Raw genomic sequence first — 14540 nt, 5'->3', positions numbered from 1 at the left:
TCTCTCCATCTTTTCCTCACAAGGCCAACACTCCCTTGGTTATATTAATTAAATGGAAATGACTATATTTTCAGTTTCTGTGAGATGATACACAAGTAACACAATCAAGACACGTAGCAATTTTTGCTCCTCGGAAGAATACAAATAAAAGGAGAAAAAACTATGACAATTAAATCAGAACTACCATTTATCAGGGTGGATAGAAATTTGATTTGTGATAAAGTTACAAGTTATGCTAAGTGAATTTTTGTTAAATAAGAAATATTTCAAGTTTTCAAGGTTCAGTTTCCTACCGATTTGGTGGGACTATGGTTTTTATTATGTTCCTACTAGAAAAAAAATTCCTGATGTCACTACCTAATATACTTGGCAAGCTGCTCACGATGCACCACACCTCTAGGAAACAGAACTGGTACCTAACACATTTCTTTAAGCAGGTGATCTGCAAATCCAGATGGTTTCCTAAGCAAGTTTCATTGTATTTCCAATCTCAGAAGATAGAGGCAGAAAAATATAGGCAAGATATTCAATATAGATATATTTCAGAGGAAGTAAAATAGCATTCTTGAATAAACAACTTAAAAATTCATGAGGAGCAATAGCATAGCCTGTGTGAGGCTTATTTGAACAGGGATGCAGAGACAGGCATGGGTCCTGGCTCCATGACCCCAGCGTAATTATAGAGCCCCTAAGCATTTGCCAGCAAAGGTCCATCTAGTCAAAGCTATGGTTTCTCTAGTAGTCATGTATAGATGTGAGAGTTGGACTATAAAGAAAGCTGAGCATCGAAGAATTGATGCTTTTGAACTGTGGTGTTGGAGAAGACTCTTGAGAATCCCTTGTACGGAAAGGAGATCCAACCAGTCCATCCTAAAGGAAATTAGTCTTGAATATTCACTGGAAGGACTGGTGCTGAAGCTGAAACTCCAATACTTTGGCCACCTGATGTGAAGAACTGACTCATTGGAAAAGACCCTGATGCTGGGAAAGATTGAAGGTGGGAGGAGAAGGGGACGACAGAGGATGAGATGGTTGGATGGCATTGCCAACTCAATGGACATGGGTTTGACTAAACTCTGGGAATTTCTGATGGACAGAGAGGCCTGGCGTGCTGCAGTCCAAGGGTCGCAAAGAGTCGGACCTGACTGAGCAACTGAACTGAACTGAAGCATCTGCTCTCCATTATCTCAGAACTGGGAAGAACTCTAACAATTTCTTCATTCACATTCCCCCTTTTAAGATGAAGAAACGAGGCTCAAAGGGAGTGAGGGACTTGCCAATAGTCCCAGAACCAGAACAGGGGCATACACAGGTGAAAACTCAGCCCAGCGTTTTTGCCACTGCAAACATGCCACCCTTCCTCAATGGAAAAAACAAACAAACAAACAAATATGCTGAATCACTATAGACTACTGTATGCCCTCTAGCATTCCCTCCAACTCTAAATGTGCATATTTTTACATCAACATAGTAAAAGTTTGGAAAGTGTTAAATATTTACATAGAAAGCAATTTTAAGCTGGCTAAACCAACAAAGCAGAGAAGCAAAATGTATAACAAAAATGGAAGGGAAAGCACCACGTGCTCTTCTCCTCAAACCTCACTGTCAATCTTTAACATTTACTCTCCAGCATTGGTATTCAAGATGATGTTTTTCTTTATTTACTATTTCCATTTGCAAAAGCCACTCCATTTCAAACGTCCAGGAATCTGTAATAAAATCACATTAAGCTAAGTAATAAAATGCCATTATTGGAGTGACAAGAAGCTTCACTACCTGAAGCTTATAATGCTTGCTCACCTACCAACAGGGATGTTGTGAGGATTAATGAGATATTTAAAAAACATTTTATGCATACAGAGAAAAGAGCCTCATAAATGCAAAGGAGAAATAACACTAGTTTATCTCCCCCATCAACAGAGGGAATCTTGTCTAAACAGATGGACCTGGAACGATGTCTTGAAATTGAAAAAACACTACCTGTGCTAGAGGAGGCTTAGGAGAAAGGGCTTCTTGAGAATAAAAATGCCTCTGAAACCAGACAGGTTTGATTCTTCAAACGTGTATCTAGCGCAACCCACCATCTTGGTATGCCCTTGACCTCGGTGTTGATTGGGTTGTGGATTTGCAGTGCACAAAGCCACACTGTTCTAGAACTGGCTGGTCACTCTCTTTGTAGGCGTTTTCTCTTAAATGGTTTTCATTTTTCTCAGCTTATTGACAACTTCACCTTCTAATATTCAAATTCAAACTGTGAATTACTTAATCAAATGTGACAATGACATATTTGGGGAAAACGTTCAGACAAAGTATTTAACCTGAGACTTCCCTGGTGGTTCAGTGGTTAAGACTCTGTGCTTTCAATGTAGGAGGCTTGAGTTCGATACCCACTCAGGGAACTAGATCCTACATGCCTCAACTAAGAGTTCACAAGTCACAGTGAAGATCCAGTGTGTTGCAACTAAGACTTAGGGCAGCCAAATCTAAAATAATAATAAAAATGTTTTTAAAAATAAAAACAAAAATAATAACAAAAATAACAATAATAAAAAAATAATAAAATAACCTTAGTTCCCATTCACAAAGGCTACATTAGCTTTGGGGACAGTCAAGCAAAACAAGGGAAATCACTGTAACATTTCAGTCCAAACTTCATCATCTAATTTAACTACTGATATTTCACCATCCCAGCCATTTCTGATCGGTCTCAGAGTAAGAAGCTGCCACTAACCTATTTTTCTAATTATTCTTTCTTAGTCGCACTAGGTCTATGCTGCTGCACGTGGGCTGCCTCAAGTTGCAGTGACCGGGGGTTACTCTCTGCTGCGGTGCCTGGACTTCCTATTGTGGTGGCCTCTCTTGTTGCAGAGGGCAGGCTCTAGGAGCATGGGCTTTGGTCGTTGCAGCATGCTGGCTCAGTAGTTTGCGGCATGTTGCTCTACAACATGTGGCATCTTCCCAGAGCAGGGATCAAACCTGTGTCTCCTGCATTGACAGGTGGACACATACTCACCACCAGGGACGCCTGCTCACACTAACCTTAACCACAATCTCCTACGGTAGTGCTCTGTCTTTCCTCGGGGCTGACAACAGAGGGGAGTTTCCAAAGGGCTGTAACTCCTGAAATTCACTGTGGATTGCCTGGTCACTGATCAAACAACCCCATTGTTTGAAGATGTGGTTGCATACAGCGTTTGCCCAGAATGCATCCTGTCTGTTGAGTACCATTCTCAACACGTTTTGGAAATGCTAAGATGCCTTTGCTTCTATTTTGGACCTCTCTTTGAACTCTATTTATCTTCCCTTTCACATCTCACTATTCCTTCTATTTCTTCCAATAAAATTTTAATGTCAAAAGTAACAAAAATCTATGAAATGTTAGAAGCAAGTTAAATACTCCATTTAAAAACTTAGCTTAAAATACAGACTATCCCTGCCATTACAGTTTCTAACCCTGAAGGAATTATGGAGAACTTTAGGGCGGATAAAATATGGGCTTTGCAAAAGCAAATGTTATACAACTTTAAAACAGTTGTTGTAGCCTGTGTTAGCAATTTCTTTTTCTTTCTTTTTATTTCAATATACTGAAACATCAAAAAATGAAACAGTCCACAGCATTCTTACCCTCTGGCAGGTGCTGGAACTGTGATGAGACCAAACAATAGAAGCATCTATCTTTTATTCTGTTGTCAACGGTCTTCTTACTATAACTCTATAAAGAAAATGCACTCTTTTGTCTCTTTTATGCATCTTTACATGGCAGATCCATTTGATAAACCACATATTACCAGGAAAGGGGGACCTTAACTTCAAACTATACTCCATGATGACTCCTTCTGTACCAAATGATTATATGCAGAGAAAAGAAGAAAAGGCATTATTCCCCCAGTGACCTAATGCTCATTCTAGCACACTAGTTGTCTAAACAGAGTTATAGCTGCCTTGACTGTTTCCTGCCTCTAGCCCCTTGTAGATTGATGCCTGAATTGCTACATTTCATTCTGTAGTACAGCTTGAAAAACAAGCAGCATCTGAAACCAACAAACCAGGTCACGTTTGGAAGGTTCATCCATATACATGGGTTTCCCTGGCGGCTCAGCTGGTAAAGAATGCGCCTGCAATGTGGGAGACCTGGGTTCGATCCCTGGGTTGGGAAGATCCCCTGGAGAAGGGAAAGGCAACCCACTCCAGTATTCTGGCCTGGAGAATTCCATGGACTGTACAGTCCATGGGGTTCCAAAGAGTCGGACACGACTGAGCGACTTTCACTTTCCATATACATGCTGTGCGCACATGCTCAGTTGCTCCGCCTCGCAAATTTACATGAGTGTTCTCAGCCCCCCCCCCCCAAGGTATAACTCTGCATTCTCCCTGATATCACGATTATATGGGAAATGGTTCTAACATCTTTCTGCAGCTCATAAAAGAAGCAAAAGATGACAGTTATAGCTGGGTACCTAAAAATAGGAGCCCTCCCTGAAAACTTACATAGAAACCCCATATTTTAACCAGAAAAGTTGAAGAAAGCCATGAGAATTCTCATTTTCTGTGGAAAACATTCAAATACATTTCTATCCTGTGTACCTCCTTGGTGATCCAATGGTAGAGAACCTCCTTGCCAATACAGGGCTCCATCCCTGGTCCAGGAAGACCTCACATGTGGCAGAGCAACAAAGTCTATGATTCCCAACAACCAAGCACCTGTTTCAAAACAAGAGATGTCACTGCAATGAGAGGCCTGAACGCTGCAACGAAGAGTAGCCCTCCACCCTCACTGCAGTCAGAAAAAGCCCGTTTGCAGCAAAGAAGACCCAGTGGAGCCAAAAAAATAAATATAAATAAATATATCTTAGAAAAAATTATATATATATATATATATATACACACACACACACACACACACACATACATATACACCTTCACCATGTAAAGTTGTCTTACAAATAGCAATGCTTCAATTTTTAGACATCCGATGTATGTCTGATACAAGCTTAGCTATGACTGTAATTCTGGGTCCATAAAACTTGAAACCAGCAACAAATATTTTTGAGCTCCTACTTCTTTCAGGGAAAAAAAGGATGAGGAAGTCATGAGCTTCAGAAGCTGACAGATCAGTAGAAACATAATGCAAGGATATGAGCCACTAGAAGAACCCAAATTCACGCCAAGGTAAAGTAGAGTGGATAGGGAAGTAAGAAAAAGGAATTATGGCAGTTTGAAAAGGGGGGAGCGGTTGGATTTCCTTTAGGAAGATTGCAGACAAAAATATCTTCCTGGAAAGAGTACTGTTTGATGTCGAGGCTTGAGGGACAAGGAGAATTCTGAAACACAACAAAAGGGAGCTATTTCTTTCTTTTCTGTATTATCGTCAATAAGGTGGCACTCCACTATCTTGAATGCTAACCGTGATGACGCAAAGAATATTTTTTTCCTTAAATATTTTTATCTGATTAACACACACTCATTCCTTAGGTGATGTTGCTGGTTAAGGCTCTCTGGGATTCATTCCTGTCTTTTTCACTAGCTAGCGCTATAGCCCTGGACACATTACTTAACATGTTTTGTGTCTCAGTTCCTGTACCTGTAGAATGAATGTGATTCCAGTTTCGAGTTCACAGGGCTGCCATGAAGATTATGTGAGAAAAGAGCACACAAAAGTCTTAAGGAGGTATTGCAACACAGGAAGCAACTTTTACATGCTAGATGTTGTGAACACTGGCAGAGGTATCAATACGAACAAAAAGTACAGAAGTTGGTGGCGGGGGCGGAGGGGTGGGGGACGATATGTAACTCTCCAGTCTGGTCTGAATACAGGATAGGAAAGTCATAAGGAACTACCGAGGATCATCTCCTGGAAACATAATGGGGGTCTTACACATTGTGAAAGATGATGCACACCAGAACTGGGAGGTCCTTCTCAGGGACTGGAAGTGATAAAGCATCAGTGTTGCATGGGATGAAGCGGGAAAGACACGGGGTAATTATCAGACCAGTTCAGTCGCTCAGTTGTTTCTGACTCTTTGTGACCCCATGGACTGCAGCCTGCCACATCTCCCTGTCCATCACCAACTCCCGGAGTACACTCAAACTCACGGCCATTGAGTCGGTGATACCATCCAAACATCTCATCCTCTGTCATGCCCTTCTCCTCCTGCCCTCAATCTTTCCCAGCATCAGGGTCTTTTCAAATGAGTCAGCTCTTCGCATAAGGTGGACAAAGTATTGGAGTTTCAGCTTCAGCATCAGTCCTTCCAATGAATACTCAGGACTGTCTTCCTTTAAGATGGACTGGTTGAATCTCCTTGCAGTCCAAGGGACTCAAGAGTCTTCTCTAACACCACAGTTCAAAAGCATCAATTCTTCAGCACTCAGCTTTCTTTATAGTCCAAATCTCACATCCATACATAACTACTGGAAAAACCATAACTAACTAGACAGACCTTTAGACCGCAAAGTAATGTTTCTGCTTCTTAATATGCTATCTAGGTTGGTCAAAGTTTTTCTTCCAAGGAACAAGTCTCTAATTTCATGACTGCAGTCACCATCTGCAGTGATTTTGGAGCCCAAGAAAACAAAGTCTGTCAATCTTACCATTGTTTTCCCATCTATTTGCCAGGAAATGATGAGACCAGATGACATGATCTTAGTTTTCTGAATGTTGAGTGTTAAGCCAGCATTTTCACCCTCGTCTTTCACTTTCATCAAGAGACTCTTTAGTTCCTCTTCAATTTTTGCCATAAGGGTGCTGCCATCTGCATATCTAAGGTTATTGGTATTTCTCCTAACAATCTTAATTCCAGCTTGTGCTTCATCCATCCCTGCACAAGGCTGAAGAATGTACAAACAAGCACACGATTGCAATCTTCTCACATGCCAGAAAGTAAATCTCAAAATTCTCCAAACCAGGCTTCAACAGTACATGAACAGAGAACTTCAAGATGTACAAGCTGGATTTAGAAAAAACAGAGGAACTTGAGATCAAATTGCCAACATCCACTGGATCATCAAAAAAGAAAGAGAATTCCAGAAAAATATCTACTTCTGCTTTATTGACTACGTCAAAGCCTTTGACTGTGTGGATCACAACAAAATGTGGAAAATCCTTAAAGGCAGAGGAATACCAGAACACTTGACCTGCCTCCTGAGAAATCTGTGTGCAGGTGAAGAAGCAACAGTTAGAACTGGACGTGGAACAACAGACTGGCTCCAAATCCAGAAAGGAGTACATCAAGGGTGTATATTGTCACTCTGCTTTTTAACTAATATGCAGAATACATCATGAGAAATGCTGGACTGTATGAAGCACAAGCTGAAATCAAGATTGTTGGGAGAAATATCAATACCTTCAGATATGCAGAGGACACCACCCTTATGGCAGAAAGTAAAGAACTAAAAAGTCTCTTGATGAAAGTGAAAGAGGAGAGTGAAAAAGTTGGCTTAATACTCAACATTCATAAAACTAAGTTCATGGCATCCAGTCGCATCACTTCATGGCAAATAGATGGGGAAATAATGGAAACAGTGAGAGACTTTGTTTTTCAGGCTCCAAAATCACTGCAGATGGTGACTGCAGCCATGCAATTAAAAGACATTTGCTTCTTGGAAGAAAAGCTGTGCCCAAGATGGACAGCATGTTAAAAAGCAGAGACATTAATTTGCCAACAAAGGTCTGTGTAGTCAAAGCTTAGATATTTCCAGTAGTCATGTATGGATGTGAGAATTGGACTATAAAGAAAGCTGAGCACTGAAGAATTGATGCTTTGGAACTGTGGTGTTGGAGAAGACTCTTGAGAGTCCCTTGGACTGCAAGGAGATCAAACCAGTCAGTTCTAAAGGAAATCAGTCCAGAATATCCATTGGAAGAAATGATGCTGAAGTTGAAACTCCAATACTTTGGCCACCTGATGCAAAGAACTGACTCATTAGAAAAGACCCTGAAGTTGGGAAAGATTGAAGGTGGGAAGAGAAGGGGACAACAGAGGAAGAGATGGTTAGATGGCATCACCAATTTGATGGACTTGAGTTTGAGCAAGCTCCAGGAGTTGGCGATGGACAGGGAAGCCTGGCATGCTGCAGTCCATGGGATCGCAAAGAGTCAGACATGACTGAGCAACTGAAGTGAACGAACTGAACTAAAGCAGGGTAATAATATACAGCCTTGATGTACTCCTTTCCCAATTTGGAACCAGTTCATTACTCCATGTCCAGTTCTAACTGCTGCTCTTTGACCTGCACACAGATTTCTCAGAAGCAGGTAAGGTGGTCTGATATTCCCTCTCTTGAAGAATTTTCCATAGTTTGTTGTGATCCACACAAAGGCTTTAGTGTAGTCAATGAAGCAGAAGTAGATGTTTTTCTGGACTTTTCTTGCTTTTTCTATGATCCAGTGGTTGTTAGCAATTTGATCTCTGGTTCCTCTGCCTTTTCTAAATCCAGCTTGAATATCTGGAAGATCTTGGTTCACATACTGTTGAAGCCTAGCTTGGAGAATTTTGAGCATTACTTTGAGTGTGTGAAATGAGTGCAATTATGTGATAGTTTAAACATTCTTTGGCCTAGGTTTTCTTTGGGATTGGTATGAAAAGTGACCTTTCCCACTTCTGTGGCCACTGCTGAGTTTTCCACATTTGCAGGCATACTGAGTATAGCACTTTAACAGCATCATCTGGAGGATCTGAAATAGCTTAACTGGAATTCCATCAATTCCACTAGATTTGTTCGTAGTGATGCTTCCTAAGGCTCACTTGAGTTCACATTCCAGGATGTCTGGCTCTCAGTGAGTGATCACACATCGTGATTATCTGGGTCATGAGGATCTGTTTTGTACAGTTCTTCTGTGTATTCTTGCTACCTCTTATTAATATCTTCTGCTTCTGTTAGGTACATACCATTTCTGTCTTTTATTGTGTCCATCTTTGCATGAAATTTTCCCTTGGTATCTGCAATTTTCTTTAAGAGATCTCTGTTTTCCATGACAATGGAACAGAAAACACTCTACAGTTCTTTTCAAAGGAAAAGTCAAGATAGTATCCTGCCCCTAGCATGACCATCACAAGAACTCTCCTCTTTGTGGAACTCTTTCACATCTTGGCCTCACTGCACCATTATCCTGAGTCTTTAACAAGGGCATGTACCGTGTCATGTGAAGGACATTGATCTCTCCCAAGCTTCTGGCATTCAAAAAAAAAAAAGTCTGCTGCTTTTTGTTATCCATATCCATGGCTGAGTTTCTCCTCAGTGAATCTGTATGTTAAAATGTTGGTCCTAGACTCTAAACTTCATGAAGATAAGTCTGCTTGCCTAATTTGCCTGACAGTTGGTAGATCATTGTATATGTGTGTATGTTTATATATACAGATATAAATAGATGTATAATTTTGTCAACCACTTAGTCAATTAAATCATTCCAAATAGTAAAGCTTAACATGACCCAATTAAATAGCAAAACTATTTTGCAATTTTCATAACATAGGATTAGCTAAGTATAGACTAAAGTAACCAAAATAATTCTTAGAATTAAGAGTCACTGAGGTATTACTTAGCTTGAAATTAATTCTATTCTATTGTCAAGGTGGTTAATATAACTTCCCACCATTGTTGAAATAAAAGGTAAGATACTCATCCTTAAATAGCTATAGCAGGTATGTTTTATAAAATGGGCAGTGGCAAAAAAAAAATAATAAATAAATAAAATGGGCAGTGGCAAAGAATCTCAACCCACTAGTTTATAGCATTGCAAGAATGTTGAAGGTACTAATGAGTACAGCATTAACAAAGCTAAAGAAATTACATTTTCCAATGCAAAGAGATCATGGTGGAAAAAGGGGAAAATACTGGTGTAGACAAAATCGCCCTGGCTTCTTTAGAGTAAAACATGTTATAGTCTTTAACATGACCATATAAATTATAGACATCCTAAAATAAGATAAAATATCCTATAGTTCCCAAACTTAACTGAACGATCCTGATGTTCTATTAAACAAACGTTGCAAAAATGTTGCTCTGTACTTTGAAGCTGGAAGTTTGGCAAGTTGCAGAGTTTCTGAACTCTCACCATTTAGTATGCAAACCTTGATATAAGACATTTCATATTTCAAAATGAGCCATATCAGGATTAAATGAAGATATGAAAAAGAAATGCTGCAAATGTAGATTTAATGAAGAGTCTCCATATGATCCATACAGGAGGACAGACACTTCTTTTATGAAGTCCTCTAGGAAAGAGAAATCAAAGACAGACCAGAAATATACCAAACAAGATCCATTTCATAAATATAGATTGACCTCAGTGTGCCTGTATATGTAAGTATTTTTTCCATTTGGTAAACAAAAGTGGATGATTCTATAGTAGTGTTTAGAGGTTTGTTTCTTTTTTTTTTTTTTTAATTGAGTTTGACCCACTGCCTTTGACTGACTAGACTATAACTAGATGTATCAACTAAAATTAAAATGTCCGTGAAATTTTGTGTCAGAGAAGAAAAACCTGATAACAACACCAATTACAGAAGGATGTGTAGACCAACCCTTTCTGTTTAGATAAACCACATGTTATGGCATTATTTAAATGAAAAAAAAAAGAAAGAAATAATCCAAGTGAATTTAAGATAATCATAGTGAGAAAATAAAGGTTTGGGGCAAAATTTTTCACATTTTAACAATAGAAAGATTACTTTTAAACAGAATGTTATTGCTAATTGAACTAAAAATAGTGAAAGATGAAGATGTCTTTTCTCTGCCATTTTAACACAAAATAGAAATGTTATGATAGATATATGTTTGGGCACACTTGTTTGACAGAATAATCCCTGAAACACAGGAATATGTCTGAATGGCTGTGCTGCATACAGGATATATTTGAATCAAGAAAGTTCAATTAATAAATATTTAAAGATTTTAAAAAATTGCTCCACCATTAAAAAGTAAAACCACCTTCTTTGATATTTATTTCCTATCTAGTTCTTTGGCCATGATAAGGGAAGGAAAATTAGTGGGAAAACAAATTTCAAAGAGAAGCAATGTAAAAGGATTTGCTCAAGAAAGTTCAGTTTAAAATATTCTAAAGAATTTCATCATAACAAGAATAAGAAAATGGGGAAAATGCAGCATAGAAACTTATTTTATCAATATTTATTTTAAAAGTTCAATCAGTGACTGAGCCCAAAGGGCTTTTATCTGTGGGAAAGCATGATTTCAAATACAGTCATTTATATCAGCACAGAGGATGAAAGATGTGAAAGGGAAATTAAATTTTCAATGAAGCAATTGCCAATCACTTTGCCATTTAAAACAGAATGAATTAGCAGGTGCACAAAGTATTTTATTTCATTTTTGACCTTCAGGAGTCATACTATTTGTTGATAAGACACCACACAGGAAACTGACATGCACTGGTAATAACTGCTATAAATCAAACTTTATGAATATACAATGTGGTCAGTCCTTTTGGTTTTGCTGACTGTATCATTAAAATTTTTATTTGTTCTCTGAATGATTCACAGTATACATTTTTAAAGAGATAATAAAAAATTAGAAATACTTGTAATAATCTAAGGCATTAAACTGATAAATAGTAAAATAACATTGAAATTCTAATTTCATTGTTTTATTGCCTCCCAGTCTTACAAAGCTGAAGGAAATTACATGGTTCTTTGATAGACCATCTCTAATCATTAACTTTGTACAACACTGCCCTAGCAGAGCATTTTCTAGTTATGTAACACGTACACATAGACATTATTTTCTCTGTGTCAGTGGTTTGATTTGCAATTAATTCAATATTTACAACCCAATAAAAATATTTTAAATATACCTAATTTATAGGTCAAGAAAATCTGACACAGAGAGTGCAGATAACTTGCCCATGGTCACACAGCTAGCAGATGGCAATCCCCAAAATGTATCTAGATAATGAAGTTCTAGGTTGTTTTTAATAATTAAGGCTGTTGCCATACCGTGCTCAGAGTAAATTCACAATTTATTAATAATCTTAGGATTTTGAGCTAAATTTAATTTTATTTCTAACAACAACTCACTTCCACAAAATGTACCAGTTTTAAATGAAGAAAAAATTTTTATTAAATCTTAAAATATGTTGGACAGTAAATATTATATATGCCTGAAGTATCATGAGAAAATATGGTATGTGAATTGGAAAACTGAATTTACATCAAATGATTCCTTGGAGGCAGGCAGAAGACTGAACCATATAAATACTGAGTAACATTAAGTTGTGTGTTACCTTATGACTTATCTACAAATGGGGATTTTAAAAATGCAAGCTATACAGGTAAGATTATACTGATAAAATGATAAAAGCATGCTTGGAATTTTTTTCCAAATTAATCTATGGATCAGTTAATATCAATACCAGACAATGAATGAATGGTGTTGTGCTCTGTCGTGTCCAGCTCTTTGCAGCCCTTTGGACTGTAGCTCATCAGACTCCTCCGTCCACGGGATTTTCCAAGCAAGAATACTAGAGTGGGTTGCCATTTCCTCCTCCAGAGGATCTTCCTGACCGAGGGATCGAACTCTCATCTCCTGTCTCCTGCATTGAAGGCAGTTTCTCTAACTGCTGAGCCATCAGGGAAGCCCCAATACCAGACAAATATGAGCCAAAATTGAATGATTTGAATACCAATCATTCAATTTTGGCTCATTCATGTCAAATATGATTGAATCTATGACTATAAAAAATAGGTATTTGTACTCTATCAGGTTTTATTTTCCTTTAGACAATGATTGGCATTTGTATGGATTACTTTGAAAAGACCATCCTTTTAAATAAAAGACCTTCACCCTTCTTCAGTCCCATGATGCTCTTGTCCTAGGTTGTCCTCCAGGGTAAGTGCAGAAATGCAGACTGGCCTGAGAGAATTAGAGCTAATCCATAGAGGGCTAAGATGAAGCCAGAGAAATCAGAAGGACTTACTGTTCAGACCGTAACTAAGGAGGATGGAGAAGGCCAGTTCTAAGCCAAAAAACAAAACCTTGGAGGAAACCAAATCGGTAAGATACAAATATAACAACAGAACAGCTATAATATAAGCCAGAAAAAACCTGAAAACATTTTGTAGAAACAGAAAAAGCATGCAAGCTGAGATAATCTAATAATTCATTTTCATAGGGCTTCTTTGGAAGATGTCTGCTGAATTCACGGAGACATAATGGAAGATTTCCTGAAAAATCCACATTGGATCCTCCTGCCATCCAAGGCAGGTCCTGTGTTCCATCAGATTTTCCTTGTGTTAATTTACCTTTCTCTGAGTCAAGGTTGGGAACACAGGAGCAAGGGATGCTTATTGGGTATATGTGTCCCCAGGCTCTGTGACCCTTATCTTATACTGTTAAAAAGTTATAACTGGATTAACACATCAGACGGGACTTGAACACATGACTTGCTTTCTCTTCCCCAGGAGTCCAAAGAGGTTATAGGTTGTAGGCATAGACTGAAGTGCTGCAGTTACATTCAGATGAGACCAATATAACACATGGTGAATGTCCATAGGTTTAAGGGAAAGTGAAAAAGAGATAGAGAGGGACAAGGGGGAGGGCAGAGTGCTGTATACGAAGCTGTAATATTTAAATGCTGTGGTTTAGTTGCTAAGTCATGTCTGACTCTTTGCGACCCCATGGACAGTAACCTGCGAGGCTCTTCTGTCCTTGGAATTTTCCAGGGAAGAACACTGGAGTGGGTTGCATTTCCTTCTCCAGGGGATCTTCTCCACCCAGGGATCAACCCTGGGTCTCCTGCATTGTAGGCAGATTCTTTATCAACTGAGCCACAAAGGAAGCCCTAATATTCATATGAAAATCCATAAACCAGAAGATGTAAACATTTCAATGCAGATAACAGAGAACACAACATTTATATTTTGGGGGCAGAATATTATGAATTATCCAATCAGATATTGGAAATGCAAGCTTTATATCTTAAAATTATTTTCAGAATCAGTAAATCAGTAACAATAATAAAAGTTTTTATTCACTTGAAACCTGCTCCAAGTTACCTGCCACCTGATCATCTGGCCTTATTACCTCTATATGTATTTGCATGAAAGTTTTCTTCACTGCAATTCTCATTGTTATAGTCAGCCATTCTGTTGCCAAGTTGGACACCTATGCAAATCTCTAGCCTAACCTTCATTTTATTCACTGATTCACTTAAAAAATGTTTTTGTCAAGTGCTGACTTTGATGGATATTATGATTGGCACAGGATATTCATCTTCCCTCCACCCCTGTTTCCACAGCTTTAAATTCATTACCTCATAATTTTTCAACTAAATCTTAGCAGGAGCAGCTGTGCTCTGTCTGATTCTGATTATGCCCTTTTCAATCTTGTCTCTTTATTATTCCTAGAATGATCTTTATAATACACAAACCTGATTATGTCAAGTCCCTGACATAACTCAAACGCTTTAGCATAACAGAAAACCCATTATGATGTGTTCTGTGCTTACCTTGGCAGCCTCATCTCTTGCTCCTCTTCAATTACCGCCAACTTCATTTTCCTGAATTAATTGCATCCCAAGAACATGA

This window comes from Muntiacus reevesi, chromosome 1, assembly GCF_963930625.1.
Source record: "Muntiacus reevesi chromosome 1, mMunRee1.1, whole genome shotgun sequence".
Taxonomy (NCBI): domain Eukaryota; kingdom Metazoa; phylum Chordata; class Mammalia; order Artiodactyla; family Cervidae; genus Muntiacus; species Muntiacus reevesi.
Note: the sequence above shows the minus strand (reverse complement) of the source record.